Raw genomic sequence first — 15,614 nt, 5'->3', positions numbered from 1 at the left:
GAGGTGGGGGCACCTCACAATTTATGAGGTGAGTACATGTCTAACTCTTTTTCTCAAACTCCTAGGTCAAGAAAAGCCAAAATATTTCAATTTACATACCAATTCATAATCAGTTATTAGTGGCTGCTCAAAGCATTGTGTTGAGAAAGATAGCAAGGCCCCATCTGAGCTCAGCAAGAAGAGTATTGCGATCAATTTGGTGATGTGTACTGAAAAGGCAGGAGGAAGGAGTGCCAGTAAAGAGTGCCACATCGCTGTCATCCACTACAGGAACAAATGCCCATTTTCCATTCCCCTGATCTCTACTACAAACCTCAGAGCCAAGGGCCCTGGTAGTAAATCATAAAGACTCCAGTTGGGAGAAAAGAAAGGTACCCTGCCTCCTCTGTGACATCTATATGAATCCCTCTTGGTGTTTAGCCATATTCACTCTCTCTGAAGAGGCTAAAGATGGGGTGGCCCATTCTGATGGCCTTTTCCTATGACTGCGCAGACAAGATGGAAACTCCTTGTTTGAAAATAAGCACAGGCTCCTTGTGAATTGGGACAAAGCCTGACCTGACGGCTTACCTTGCTCACAGAAGGCACTTAGTAAAGCAACAATCATATGCTCAAACTCACCAAAAGGCCCTGCCAACTAGCACTGAACTTTTTGGATTTCTGGTACTCTTTACCATATTTATCTTAATAGCAGCTCCTCTAGGAAAACTTCTCATGATCTCTGCAGAGTGGGGAAAAAAAATGCATCAAGCTTTCCTTTAGGCAACCTTTATATCCCCGTTGCTCTTCTTTACAAAATAGGTGGGGCTGATATGTTTACATCTCAACTCCTCAGGAATGGTCCTCTGCAAGACAGGGACTGTTTTACTTCCCAGATTCCTCCTGGGCTTAACCTTAAGCCTGGAACATAATAGAGCTCAATAGATGTGCATAAAGAGATTGAATAAAACAAAATAAAACAAAGATCAACTAATTGTATTCAAAACCAAGAATGAGGAAGCTCCTAGTGAAAAAGTTTCCTGTACTCAATTCTGAAATAGAAAACCTTTAGTTTCTTGAATTTATGAGAATCTGCCACTTTATTTTGATTGAGAGATGGAAAAGGGGATGAAAAAAAGTCTGGGAAAATAAGAAGGTAAACTGAAAAAGAATACAGAGCTAGAGAAAAAACCCTGGTAAATGCTGTCCCCAGTCTTACTGCTAAGGTATGATGTAGCTCTCGTGATGCTGAAAATTACGAAAGATCCAACAACAAAAACCTAAAGTAAAACTGATACATATATTCAGAGAATATATGGTCTGGCTTAGAAATTATTAAATTAATCTATGAGCATGCTGTTTTTTTAGTCTAAAATCATAAATCCTTAGAGATTTTTGGCTTCCTAATGTGTGTCAAAACTTAGGAGATACAAAAGGCTTTTATAAATATATGTCATTCATAAAAGACCATGCAGATGCCTTGGAATGTGGTGAGGGGGACAACCAAATGGCATAGGAACTTACTTTAAAAGGAAATCCACTTACAGGATATTGTCTTTAATATAGGAAACTACAATGTCTGCGAAAGTAATAAAAATTTAAACATCCTATAAACATTCATCTCATGCTTATTGTCTTTGGATTTTCATGAAGTCTCTTTTTGAGAAGTTAGTTTTCTGCTCAGTATAGTTATGACATACAATCAATTCAATAACATAGCACTGAATTTTAAAATAAAGTTAATGTGCTTGGATATTCAAAGTGTCAACCTGATTCTTTTTTTCACTGCCTTTCAGATGAAATTTAATTTTCCCATGCCAAGTATGGATTTAAAAATCAAAGTAATTGAAGCTATTCCATACAAGAAAAATACTCCAGGGACCCTTATAACATTTTCTGTAAATGCATTCTGAAATATGAAGCCCAAGCCAATGTAACCTTGAATATGAATGCTTCTCTGAACTTCTACAGATTTCTGCAAAATAAGAATGACTGTGGACCAGACTGATCTCCAGTTGCCTTTTTACAAAGGGAGTAGGCTCTAGAAAAATGGCCCAAAGAAGTTAAGAAATTGTCAAGGTTCACAGTTGAAACCAGGGGAGACTCAAAACTTCCCTTAGTCTAAACCTTCTTCTGCTACAGCATCTTGGCTACACCCTACCAAAAAGAAACAAACAAAAAAAATGTTCTAGGCAATGATAGAACAAGATTTCTATGAGTTGTTATTACTGCTTTTGCTGGTAATAACCACAATGATAGAACAAGATTTCTATGAGTTGTTATTACTGCTTTTGCTGGTAATGATGCACAATATAATCTCTACAAAAGCATGACTTTGCATCTATATTGTTCATTGTGGATTTCCTAGCACCAGAATGGTACCTAGAATAGGCACTTAATAAATTGAGTTGTTTTGTGTATTGAGTACTCACAATGTGTTAGATACTGGGATAAAACTTCACATATATTACTTCCTTTAATCCTCAAAATACAATATTATGGGCTGAGTGTGTCCCCCAAAATTCATATGTTGAAGCCCTAAACACCAAAATGACTTATAGGACCTTTAAGAAGATAATTAAGGTAAAATGAGGTCGTAAGGATGTGGCCCTAATCTAATGGGACTGGTGTCCTTAAAAGAAGAGGAAGAGACATTTCTCTGTAATGCACACAGAGGAAAAAGGCCTTGTGAGGACACATCAAGAAGGCAGCCACCTGCAACAAAAGGAAAGAGGCCTCAGGAGAAATCACTCCTGCCAGTGCCTCTATCTTGGATTTCTAGCCTCTGGAACTGTGAGAAAATAAATTTTTGTTCTTTAAGATACACAATCTCTGGTATTCTGTTTTGGCTTCCCTGGCTGACTCATACATCAGAGAACCGGAGGGCTGAAGTAATTTCACACTGATACCATTATAGTCTCTGAGTTTCTAGAAGGTTGGTGGTTAGACAATAATAGGTGTCAAAAGGAAAGAGGGGTAGATAAAATTTTTAATAGACTTCGATGTACAGTAAACTAAACTCTTATAGGTCTCACTGAGGAAGTACAAAAAAATGAAACTTTTTTGAGTGAAAATAAAGTAGCTCTTGGTTTCCTAATTTTCTTATTCTCTCCAAATTTATGGCAACATGTAATCGTAGCCTATGTTTCTTTCCAAGACAGCAGTGTTGGGTTTGATAACAGCAACCACTGCATGGCATCTGGACCAGTGATGGGAGCAACTTTTACAGTCCAAAAAGGATACTATACACCTAGCACTACTCAGAACAGTAGACCATCTTCTGGGTTTCCCCTTAGATCAGCAACCATGTAAAAGCATCATTCTTCACCTGAATTCACCAGCTACCAAAATCAAAGCAAACTGTTTAGGGTCAAATAAAGTAGTCTGAATCTTGACATTCCCCAGTACAAAATGGAAAACCTTAAAATAGTTTATGATAAATAGCTACATATACTCATATAAGTCAATTTAACAACAACAAAAAATAACATCCAATGCAAGATTGCTGAACGACTTACTAATAAAAACTCTAGCTTTAGGCATTGTACAAAATGGAAAATTCCCATATTATCTTCATGCTGAGTCTAGGACCCCCCCTTTCAGTATGAGGTGGAAGCCCAAATAAATCTCCCACACTGGGGAGGGAGTTGAAGGAACATGGACAAATTCAGAAACAAATCCAGAGGTAAAACAATAGTCTATTTATTATGAGCGCAATTCACTTTTTTTTTTTTAATTTTATTTTATTTGTTTCAAGTATACAGTACATTGGTTAGACATTTCTAGTTTACAAAACGATCCACCTAATTTTCCTTTCTCTCCTCTGGCTCTCCACCTAGCCATTACATTAATGCTAACTGCATTCTCTCTGCCATGCTCCCCATCCCCATGACCATCTATCATCTACTAATTTGTACTTCTTTAACCCTTCACCTCTTTCTCCCAGCCTCCCAACTCGCCTCCCCTCTGGCCGTCACCAGATTTTCCTCTATATTTGTGAGTTTGTTTTTGATTAGTTTGTTCTTTTTGTTCCTTAGATTCTGTATATAAGTGAAATCACATGGTATTTATCTTTCTCTGACTTATTTCACTCATCATAATAACCTCTAGGGCCATATATGTCATTACGAATGGTAGGATTTCATTTTTTTAACAGTGAATAATATTTAATTGTATATATGAATGATAACTTCTTTATCCAATCACTTTTGTCAATAAGTTGATTGATGTTTGATGAATATGAAATGATGGTCCATGACTCGACCAAAGTTATACTACAAAGTGAATTTTAAGCATGACCATAATCAGAACTTTGGAAAAATAAAGAGAAAGGTTATTTCTCAGGAAATGTTTTGAAGCTTCCCAAGGGTAGGAAACCACCATTCTCAGTCTTCCCCATGAATTGGCCTTGTTATAACCCTGCTACAAAGCAACACAAAGAACCACACACCCCAAGAGTATACTCTGAGGAGCTCAGGAAATGGTTGCACTGAAGCGAAGCAATAAAAGTAGAGAAGCCAGTCTCGCACAGTAAACTTGTGAAATCCAATATTCTGCATGATTATCCTGTGGTAATTAGGGAAAAGCACAGTTGGGAGGACCCTTCAAAAATTATTAGAGGCTTAATATTTTTGTACATGCAAACCACAGTAGGCAGGATACCACCACCTAGCAAAACAACTCACAAATAGAGCCTTCTGATAAGGCCCTCCCAGCCACACTCTTAGAAAGGTTCAGCCTCCCTACGACCTAATGTTGAGTTAGTAAAACCTTTTGGCCAAATGCCTAAGTTTACAGGAAATGCAAGGTCACTATTGTAATAGCTAAAAAATTACATGCCATCTCTCCCAAATAGCAGTAATATTCTCCATTTTCATTTGAAATAAGGAAATAAATGTCTAGAGTTTAACATTATCCTAGACCCTGTATCACACAGCAATATAATTGGCATCCTAGTTTTAGCAATATTGTGCTCAGGGAAAGAAGACATCTATCTTTTCAGTATACTTTGTAGCCCACTTAAAAGCAGAGAACTAAGATGAAGAGTCACCTAAGGAGAAACCTGAGAAGGGACAGGCCTTACAACCATGATTATGATTATGCTGTCTTTCCATGCTGCAAACTTGCCAAATGGAATCTTCAAATCAGAACTGAGTCCCTAACAACAAATAGATTGTAATTTGTACCTCTCAGAAGACTTAGGCATATATCATGTAGACATGGTCCTGCATTAATACTAGTTTATTTCCTCTAAATATAATTTAAGCCAATTTAATACACCAAAATGAATTTAAGATATTAGGCTCATAATAAGTTTCATTAATATATTGATAAAGAAACCACTAAAATGTTGTACTAGTCCTGACTCTCCTCTTCAGTCTACCTATCCAGTCAGAAACCATGGTGTTTTTTGTCAATGGTAGGTAGTAGAGCAGATTAAAAACATGGGCTCATGAGTTACAATGTGTAGGTTCGAATCTGTCCAATAGAACTTTAATAGCAGAAATGTTCTCTATCTATGTTGTCCAATCTTGTAGGCACTAGCCCCATGTAGCTACTGGGCATTTGAAATGTAGTATGGACATCTTAGGATCTGATTTTTTAATATTTTATTTTAATTAACTTAAACACATATATAGCCTCATGTGGATAGTGGTTACCACATTGGACAGTGTACCCTTTACTCACTAGCTATGTGTCTTTGGACATGTAGAAACTTTTACATGCCTCGGTTAATTTTTAAGTGCCTCGGTTTCCTCACCCCTAAATGGGGATAAAAACAATACCTCATAGAACTGCTGAGGGAATGAAATAAGGTAAACCATCTGAGGACCTGAACACAGTGCTGGGAATGCAGGTTATTCTTCTCAGTGTCTTCTCACCATCCCTTCTCTATATTTCTGCTATGGTGGTCACCTTTCTCAGACTCTCATTGTGCTCACAGTATCAAAAGACCCTTTTAACTCATGTCACTCCCTCCAGTAACACCAATCACCAACCATCCCAGCAAAATATAACGAATAAGTGTTTCTAAAATGCAATTCTTAGTATATTACTTCTCTAATATCAAAATCTCTTATAAATCCCTATGACCTTCAATAGAATATACAGGCTAACTTTTTTTGTCAAAAAGGACCTTTATTACTTTTATAACAGCCTCTTATGTTCTTAGCTTTCTTGCCTTTAGAGTAGGTGCTTTCTTGCCTTTAGAGCAGGTGCTTTCTGGGCTGGAGCTTTCAGACCCTTCTGAGCTTTTGGAGGTGCTGCCTTCTGGCCTGCAGCTTTCCAGGCAAGAATCTTCTGGGCTGGAGCCTTCTTGCCTGTTGCGGTCATCTTTCTGCTGGAACTTTTGCAGCCGCTACTGCAGCTGCACCTTTAGCAGCAGGCGTTTTTTTGGGAAAAGGTTTCAGGAGAAGCTTTCAGGAGAGTTTCTTTTTGAAGCTTCCTAACTTCAAGCTTGATTATTCAATTCCTCATTTTCTTTGCCTTCATGACTTTGTAACAATCAAAATCTGTCATCTTGGCTTTCTTTTCTCTGGTTTCGATCTTCTTGGGCCATCTTGTGGCTGCCCATTTTGTCTTGGTATCTGCCTTCTGCCAGGCTGGTTGAACATACTTCTGATGAACATACTTCGCGCACACTGTGTGGGAACTTGAGGATGAAGTCAGTGAGCTGCATGCATTTGAAAGGCATTCCCTGTCTCCCTGAGTGCAAGGTCCATCAACCACAGCCCTCTTCTGATCAATAACATCTACAAAGGCAACTAGCTTCCTGGTATGAGGCCCAAAGGAGATGTAGGCCACCCAGCTAACCTCTACAAAGCACCTGAACATCATGTTGGCAGTATTCGGTGAGGAGAAGCCAGGCTAACTTTTAAGATCCTTTATAATCCATCCCCAAGATGGTGTTTTATGCTCTCTCTCGCTGCTCCCAGATACAACTTATTGTGTCAACCAGATGAGGCAACTTGTCCTCCCTCAGACCACCATGCATATCTCCACTTCACTCTTGGCTAACAGTATGCTCACCTACTATGCTCAATTTCATTACTCTTACTTTGTCATATGCATCTTTTGAGGTCTATCCCAAGATACCTCATTCAAGAAGCCATCCCTTCAGAGCTATTGAAGAGAAAAATAAGACATTTAACAATCACATGTGCTTCATTACTACTACATTTTTCATGTGTATATTTCTTGATTGCCCTCCAAGAACAAAAGTTCCTTGAAGAATTGCTTTTGTATCTCCCCAGCAGTGACTAGCATGGTGCATGCATAAATTAGGGACTCATTACATGTATAATAAAGAAATACCATAAAACATGAACACAGATTCTATGCAACTTGAACACTGGGATCTTTGGAAATCTCTGCCAGTTAAACCACTAAAGGTATTTGAAATACCTATCTCGAAATAACTGTATTTTGAATAAACACCATGGAAGGAAAATCTAGGCAAATATTTATTGATTACCAAACTAATGTATGCCTTAAAAACAAAATCCTCAATAATTCTCCACTAACCTTCTGGATCCTACTAGAGAAACTTCCCCAAGCATGATTTAAACTTGGCCTTCAACTCCTTTTAGCTTGTACTTATTTACAGGCTAAACTACATCTATATCTGCCCCTGAACTCCACTTTTCTTACTCTCTTGACTTTCTCATCCTGAACTTCTCTACCTTTGGCTCCCATCACACTCACAGTCACCCCCACTTTGGAAAACTTTCTCAGCTATCTTAACTCTTACCCTTTGAAGCCTCTATAAAATCCCAATCCCCAACTATTTTCTCTCTATCCAATGAGAAGACCCTTTTATACTTCCCTTAGTCAACAGATAGTTGAGAAAATGGAAAGATGAAGGTCATCAGAGAAAACGTCTTGAAATTTCACTTGGGTCCAAGCTTTAGTAGTAGTTTCTGGCATAAAAGAGAGATCTTTGATCTCAGGGACAGTGGTCTACAAAATAACTCACCAGATAGCTTTTCATAATTTGGACTCCCTTTTCAGACGTTCTCTAGGGCTTTAGTTCTCAAACTTTAGAGAGCATTGGAATCATTGGGAGGGCTTGGTGAGATACCCGTTCCTGGAGAATCTAAGTCCTTTGTCTGGGGCCACCCAGAATCCTGCATTCTCATGAGCATCCATCTCTTTCTCTCTCAACATTGAGAGAGAAACACTAAGAATGTCTCCTCTTCTTCTCTAAGCCAGCCTTCTGTTCCCTCTCTGTATGCCAAGAGAATAGGAATAATGAATTGCAGCAAAAGACTTACATCTCCCAATGAGAGACTTAGGTGAAGAAGCTGGGGCAGCACAAGGTAATCAGAGACACAAGGCCAAGACTGAAAGGCTTACAGTAATGAGTAGTCAAAGCAAAGGGCAAATCATAGTCCCAAGAGCTAGGGAATTCGGTACAAGCAGGGGGCAGGGGAAGATAAAAGAATTGCTACTATAAAAGCTTATTCTGTGTGGAGCTTCACATTTAATTGCAAAACGCAATTTTTAGAGAAGAAACTCATGAAGTATCTAAGCTGATTCAGATCTAGTAATACTGTCCAAGACTCATCTAATCAGGTCATTTCCTGAGATCAAAAAAAGAAGAGAAAGAAGGGTAATTTTCCAGGCTTGGCTGGGTCCTACCATAGGAAGCAGGAGGGCAGAGCATTTGTAAGAAATTAGAGGCATTAGTAGATGAGATAGGATTCTAATTATAATAACTAGAGTGGACACACATGTTTGGGTAGACCCTAGACAGTCCATGCTTATATCTCTTTTCCGAGCATAGTTATTAATATCACCCCTTTTCCTTCCCAAGAGTCCCGGTTTAGCAATTAATTACATAATCACCTTAATAATAGGTAACAAGCATATGCTAGGCATTGAGCTAAATGCTCTACTTATATCACTTAAGCCCTAAACACTATATGGAAACAGGATTAATACTATTACTACACCCATCATTGAGCTGAGGAATGTTGGCAGCTGTTGGAAGTTAAATTTCTTGCCTCTGATCACATAGTAAATGACAAGATTTGAACTCATGTATGCAGAGGCAGTTCTCTTAACCCAGGATTGATAAACTGCAGCCCACAGACCAAATCCAGACCACTATCAACTCTGGTAAGAAGGGTTTTATTTGAAAACAGCAACCCCATTTATTGGCATATTATCTATGGCTGTTTTCACACTAAAAAGGCAGAATTCCATAGCTGCAACAGAGATCTGGGATTACAAAACTGAAAATATTTACTATCTGGCCCTTTACAGAAAACATTTGTTGATCTAGATTTTTTCTGACACCCCGGGGAAAGCATACAAAGCACATATTCACAAACCGAGATCTTCCACCGGGGATGGCCCAAAGTCAAGGAAAACATGACATGATAGTAGGATAATTTTTCCAGTTAAATATTCCAGGGTTTGGGGAGTTGGTGGGGGGGTTGTTTTGTTTTGTTGTTTTGAGTTTTTTTACCTTAAAGCTTATAATACATTGAGCTATCAATGGTTGCAATAAACACAGAATTCTTATGTAATAAAAAAATTAGCCAGAAAGTAAGAGTATTCCCAAAAGCCTACAATAATGGAGCGAGTACTTCAAAGGGACATAGAAACCAATGGAAACAGCTCCCAATGACCAAAGCATGAATAATCTGAGCAACAAAATATTATAACCCAAAGTATAAGTATCTATAAGTCCAAAGTGATATAAATTGATTAGATAGATAGATAGATTCCAAAAATGTATGTAGCTACTCTATCCTAAAGGATGATATGTATAACTCCCCATTCCTTAAGTGTAGACTACACAGTGACTTCCTCTCACAGAGTAACTTGTCAGTGGAGTAGCCTGACAAACACAACCTTAACTAGGTGGTTAATTTCACCAGTGATACATCATGTGGACAGTAGATACCTTTGATGTGATATGTTGAGAATGGTGCTATACCTATGTGGTCATCCTCCCCAAGATCTACAACCCCAATCTAATGAGAAAAACATCAAACAAATCCCAACTGAGAGGCATCCTACAAAATACCCAACCAGTCCCCTTCAAGGTCATCAAAAATAAGAAAAATCTAAGAAACCATCCCAGCCAAGGGATGGAAAGAGGAGACATGACAACTAAATGTAACATGGTTCCTAGATGGGATCTTGGGACAGAAAAAAAGACATTAGGTAAAAACTAAAGAAATCTGGATAAAGTTATGGGCTTTAGTTAATAATACTTACCAGTATTCATTAATTGTGACAAATGTACCACACTAATATAAGAGATTAAAGCAGGAGGAACTGGTATAGGGTATATGGGAACTCTCTGGACTTCCTGCATTTTTTTAATAAACCTAAATCTATTCTAAAACTAAGTTTTTTAAAAAAATAAGAAGACATATTTAAACTCACAGGAGGATCTAATTAGGAAGAGGTTTCCTTTCCCATGCAGTTTTATACTATAATTCTGTCTGGAAGGTACAAAACATAAATTTTAAAATTATTGCCACATAAATAATTCAGTTTGTGATTAGTACCAAAACAGAATAAATTAAACCTGGTAGAGGTTACCAAGTTACTCTGAGCAAAATTCTGTATGAGAAAACAACACTTGAGATAAAGGTAACATTACCTAATAAAATCCTAGAAAATATAACTCAGATATCAACAATATAGACAACCCTGTCTACTTTGCTTGGCTTTTGATGAATACAAATAGTGCTAGTGTCACCCATTGTTCTTTGAAAACTGATCCTCCTCCTTGGAGAAGAAAATTCCACAGGAAAAAAAATACATCATGCTTCAAGCCTACATACCGTACATAGTACAGTCCTCTCGAGCGAATGTCCACAGATTTCTCTACAGATTGCTGGCAAGGGGCATATGACTTGTTATTTTAAGAATAGTCCAAGTTTTCATACCTTTCACTTCTCATCTTTCATTATTTAATTGTACTAAAGTGTTTGTGTAATTATTTATTGAAAACCAATCTCCCATATTAAACCAGAAAGCCTTGTGAGAACCATGTCTATTTTGTTCACTGCTATATTCCTAGGATACCATGTATCCCGGTCCTGGCAAATAGTAGGTGCTCAGTAAATATTTGTTGACTGAATGAAAGAATTTATTGATCATAGTTTAACAGAGTTTAGCTCAAGTCTACAGATAACCCCAGATAATTTCAAAGCCATGGACTTCTCCCAGCAATTCATTTAAAGTATCTGCTATGAGTGACATCAGAATCTTGTCTTTGGCTCATTAGCTTTATTTGTGCTAAGTCAGTGTTATAGGTTCAAACAACTTAGTAATGAAAGATAGAAGCGATTAACATTATCTTCATGTTCAAAGTGTCAGAGAAAAATATAGAAAGCAAAGAGTTGTATATGAGCTTTCAATTGCATTATGGATTTCTATTAACAACATTACTTGTCCAGAGGCTAATTTTTCCTGGGTCTGGGCTAGTTTTTTAGGCTATGCTACTGCACATAGCTGTCTAAACCATGATCTTATGTTTTAAATATCCACTCTCCATGTAACAGTCTCCAACCAATAAATGTTTGTAGTTTATAGAAAACTTAGATTCAGTATGTTGTCACAGAAAGAGCCTTGGAAGATTTAATTCCAGTATTGGCTGAATCCCTTGACCATTCATCAGCTAATTTTTTCTGAATACCTTTAAAAGGCACTATTCTAGGCACACAGTGCAGTTATAGGTAAGTCATTTAAGAAATCTAAACCTCATCTCCAAATTTAAATGGAAAGATTAGGTCAAATATAGAGTAAACATGTGAAACCACTATCCTACCTGCTCAAAATTCCATAAAATAACACAAAAGTTACTGAAAAACAAAGTATCTGTAGCATCATTTGCTGCTTTGGGTACTATTTGCTGGACAAGAAATTCTGCATTTAAGCTTTCGGTCTTCCTAAATATAGAAAGCACATAGGTTCAAATCTAAAGAAATTCAGATCCAGAGAAAACCCACAGACAACAATGTGATGTGCAATAAGACTGACAAGGATGTATATGTGGTTCAGAGGAAGTCAAAATCCAGAGGTAATTAATACAAGAAACTGTTCACAGAAGAGGGTTAAGTGAGAAAAAAAAGGAATCAGAGCCGTTAACAGATACTCTCATATTTTAGTCTGTATATTTATGTATTTCTTAACTTGAGTACTAGGAGAATATATTTAAGAGTTCTTTTTGTATGTGAATAATACAGAAATGAACATATTAATAGAATTGAATAATGACTCATTGCAGCTCTATCTTTCTCTTCTAAAGGTAGAATAACAAGAAAAGTAGAAGCAAATTTCCCAGCACTACTCAATCCATCACCTAGAAAAGAGGCAGCAGATGAGTGACAGTATTCAGGAAGGTTATAAAATACCACACTTCATAATCAGAATAAGAGACTCTCAGTTCCCCAGATTCAACATACATCTCTGTTGTTGCTTCTTTACAAGTAAAGATCCCTTTTACAATTTAGGAAGAATGACATGCAGACTTGCCTCTCAGATTTGCTCTGAGTTTAATTAATATCAGTAGAGGTCATAAGACTTTTCCAAGGAGAGAATTGGTACAGAGCAAAGCGTGAAAACATATCTTGGTCCTCCTCTCATTTCAGAGCACTGCTTTCCAAAGGCTGACTACACGCGGCTCAGAAAAGCCTCATTCCAATTAAACTCTTTCTCTGATTATAGGTCATCCCGATCTGTGGCTCTCAGACACACCAGAAAAAGAGAGCTCGAATATGGTTAAAACAAATTAAAACTACAGAGAAGGCAGGTGGCAGAGTTATTACCCCCGAAGTATGAATTTATCTGTTGAATATCAAAAGGTCACTTTTCCTAATCTAAGTTCAGTAGAGCATTATAGAATTCCATCCACTACTGAACCATTTGAAATTCACAACCTAAAACAGGTTGTAATAAAGCTGAGAATAAACTGTCTCCTGAATGTCTTTTGTTTTCTGTTAAAGGGTAAGAAAATCAAGAGTTAAGGTTGGGACAATTGGTACCTTGTCTTTTTTCCCTTTGTATCATGGCTGTAGCTATATTTCAACAATATGGCAAGTCTCGTGGGAAATCAAAACTAAAAGGCAGAATTATGAATATAAAACATGTCTCTGTGTGACAGAGATAGACCAGGGAGACAGTCAGGGAATGAGGTGGAAGTGTTAGTGTCTGAGAGACAGGACGGTGGAAGTTGAAAATGTAGGAAAGGCAAAGAAAGGGGCCTGAAAGGGGCAAAAAAATAAAATAAATAGACAAGTTTATTGCATCTTCACCAGCTTGCTGGGGGTAGGAGGAAAGAGGACTCAAATTCCCAAATAAAACCCTTCTTGATGATGCTGCAAGCTCAAGTCAGCATATATACTACAAAATGAAGTGTTTGACTCATCCCTCCTGAGACATTTCCTTTTTCAGTAAGACATAGGAACAAATCTTATCCTGCATTAAAATGACCATATAGGCATGTTGCCCTATAGAAATATCTCCTACGTACTCACTTTCTCCAAATAAATCCAAAATTATGAGCCCGAGGATCACATTTTCCTACACAGAACCTACCAAATAACTTGGTTCATCATGTATATGCATATTCCTTGCTCTGGGTATGCCCATCCTTCCCCAGCAAAGGTAAGGATGAGGGATAAAAATGCTAAGGAACGGTCTTCTGAGATCACCCTGAACCCTCCTCAAGGCACCAGAAGAAAGCACTTTCACCTGCTCTCATTCTATGTTTCTTTAACAGCAACAATGCCTATAAGCAGAACAGGCAGATGCAGTCACTTATGTGATTTATTACCTGCGCTGACTCAAGTGGAATCAGCAGGTGGAGGAAGAAGTTAGCACTATCCAGAGGTTTAAAACAAGTCTCAACACCACCTTTTTGTTTACAACTCAATTTCCTGCAAGAGCTAATTCTTGGTTTTGCATTACTTACTCCACACTAGACCTCTCCCACAAGTAGAGCTAATTAAACCACACTTGGCTTCTCTTGTAATTTTGATTTCCTCACTTGGGTGTTGTCTTTCTTATTATAATGTCATTATCATAAGGTAGGGTTCCCGCTGGCAGGACAGCCAACAGTGCAACACCATATCCAGGGCAGCCCTGACAAAAACCTGTAACACTGCTTGGTCACATTCCAACTATATCCTTATCCCTCCCTCACTCAGCTCTTGTGGTCAATTCCATGGTTTCCTTTCATTCTATGTGTTTCTCTCCTTGCCTTGTCCCCGCTTCTCAGTTCTGTGTGGCTGACAAATACAGTGGCTCTTGAATGTATTAATTTAATTTCTGCTAATTTTTATTTCTACCATCTCATTTTGATTTCTTCTCTCCTACACAAAAGATTCCCCTGTAAGCAATATTTTTCATTATAACATAATGACGATAAGTATTAAAATTAGTATATTATTAAAATAACTACAATTTATTGAACACCTCCTCTGTGTCTGGCACAATGCTAAATGGTTTATATGTATGTCTTCCTTATACTATTTAGTTTTCATAACAATCACATGAGGAGAATCCCATTATTGCCCCCATTTGACAGAAGAGAAAAATGAAGCTTAAAAAGATCATTTTCTCAACATCTGTCTGACTCCAAGAGCTCTTAATTGATACTACACTGCCCATAGCAACCATAGGTCTAGCATTTTAATTTTTTCCATTTTAACAAAAGCATTTCATCAAATTTATGTTATGGACTGCATGTTTATGTTTCCCCAAAATTCATATGTTGATATTCTAGCCTCCAGTGAGATAGTATTTGGAAATGGTAAGGTTGGGATTCTGATTTTAGGATCAGTGCCCTTTTAAGAAGAGAGCTTCCTTCCCTGCTCTCTGCTCTCAAACATGTGAGAGCACAGCAAGAAGACAGCCCTCTGCAAACTAGGCAGAGGGTTCTCACTAGGAACCTAATTGGTCAGAAATTTGACCTTGGACTCCCAAGCCTCCAGAACCTTGTTGTTTAAGCCACCAGTCTACAGTATTTTTGTTACAGCAACATGAACTAAGACAGTAAACACAGAAGTGATTTAAGACTTTAGGTCAAGATGGTAGAGTAGGTAAATCCACAACCACATCAAAATTACAACTAAACTACAGAACAGCCATCATTGAGAATTGCCTGAAGAGTAGCTAAAAAGAAGTCCTTAACTAAGAATATACAGAAAAAAATGTTGAAACTGGTAGGAGGGGCAGAGATGTGAAACGGGCTGGTCTTGCACCCACAAAGTAATGGGTAAGAAATGGGAGGGATATCTCAGAGGTACCCCCGAGGAGTAAGTGGGGTCCTAGCCCAGGGATCCAGTGCTAGGAAGAGAAGTCCCCACAACAGCAGGCTGTGAAAACCAGTGGAGATTGTGGCTGAGTCATACGAAGGGCTGCTGGAGTTCCAGGCATCCTCTTAAAGGGCCTACACATAGACTTACTGACAGACTCACTTGCTCAGAGCTCTAGCATGAGGCAGCAGCTCAGAAAGCACCAGCGACATACAAGAGAACTGAATTTTCTGGCTTCAGGGCAAGGACTAGAGAGACAGCTTTCTTTCAGACAGTAGTGCTAGTAGACACTATTGTTCTTTCGTTGATCTCTCCCCCAACCCAGTGTACAGTGTAGGTGATCACCAAGTC

At 38.0% G+C, this 15,614-nt stretch overlaps 1 pseudogene; it reads right to left on the bottom strand.

Annotated features, from left to right (window-relative positions):
- Nucleotides 1-6,162: 6,162 nt before the first annotated feature.
- LOC120606346 (60S ribosomal protein L14-like) lies at nt 6,163-7,280 on the bottom strand (annotated as a pseudogene).
- Between the last annotated feature and the right edge of the window lie 8,334 nt (nt 7,281-15,614).

This window comes from Pteropus medius, unplaced genomic scaffold, assembly GCF_902729225.1.
Source record: "Pteropus medius unplaced genomic scaffold, Ma_sr-lr_union100, whole genome shotgun sequence".
Classification (NCBI taxonomy): domain Eukaryota; kingdom Metazoa; phylum Chordata; class Mammalia; order Chiroptera; family Pteropodidae; genus Pteropus; species Pteropus medius.
Note: the sequence above shows the minus strand (reverse complement) of the source record. Positions and strands in the feature narration are given on the sequence as shown.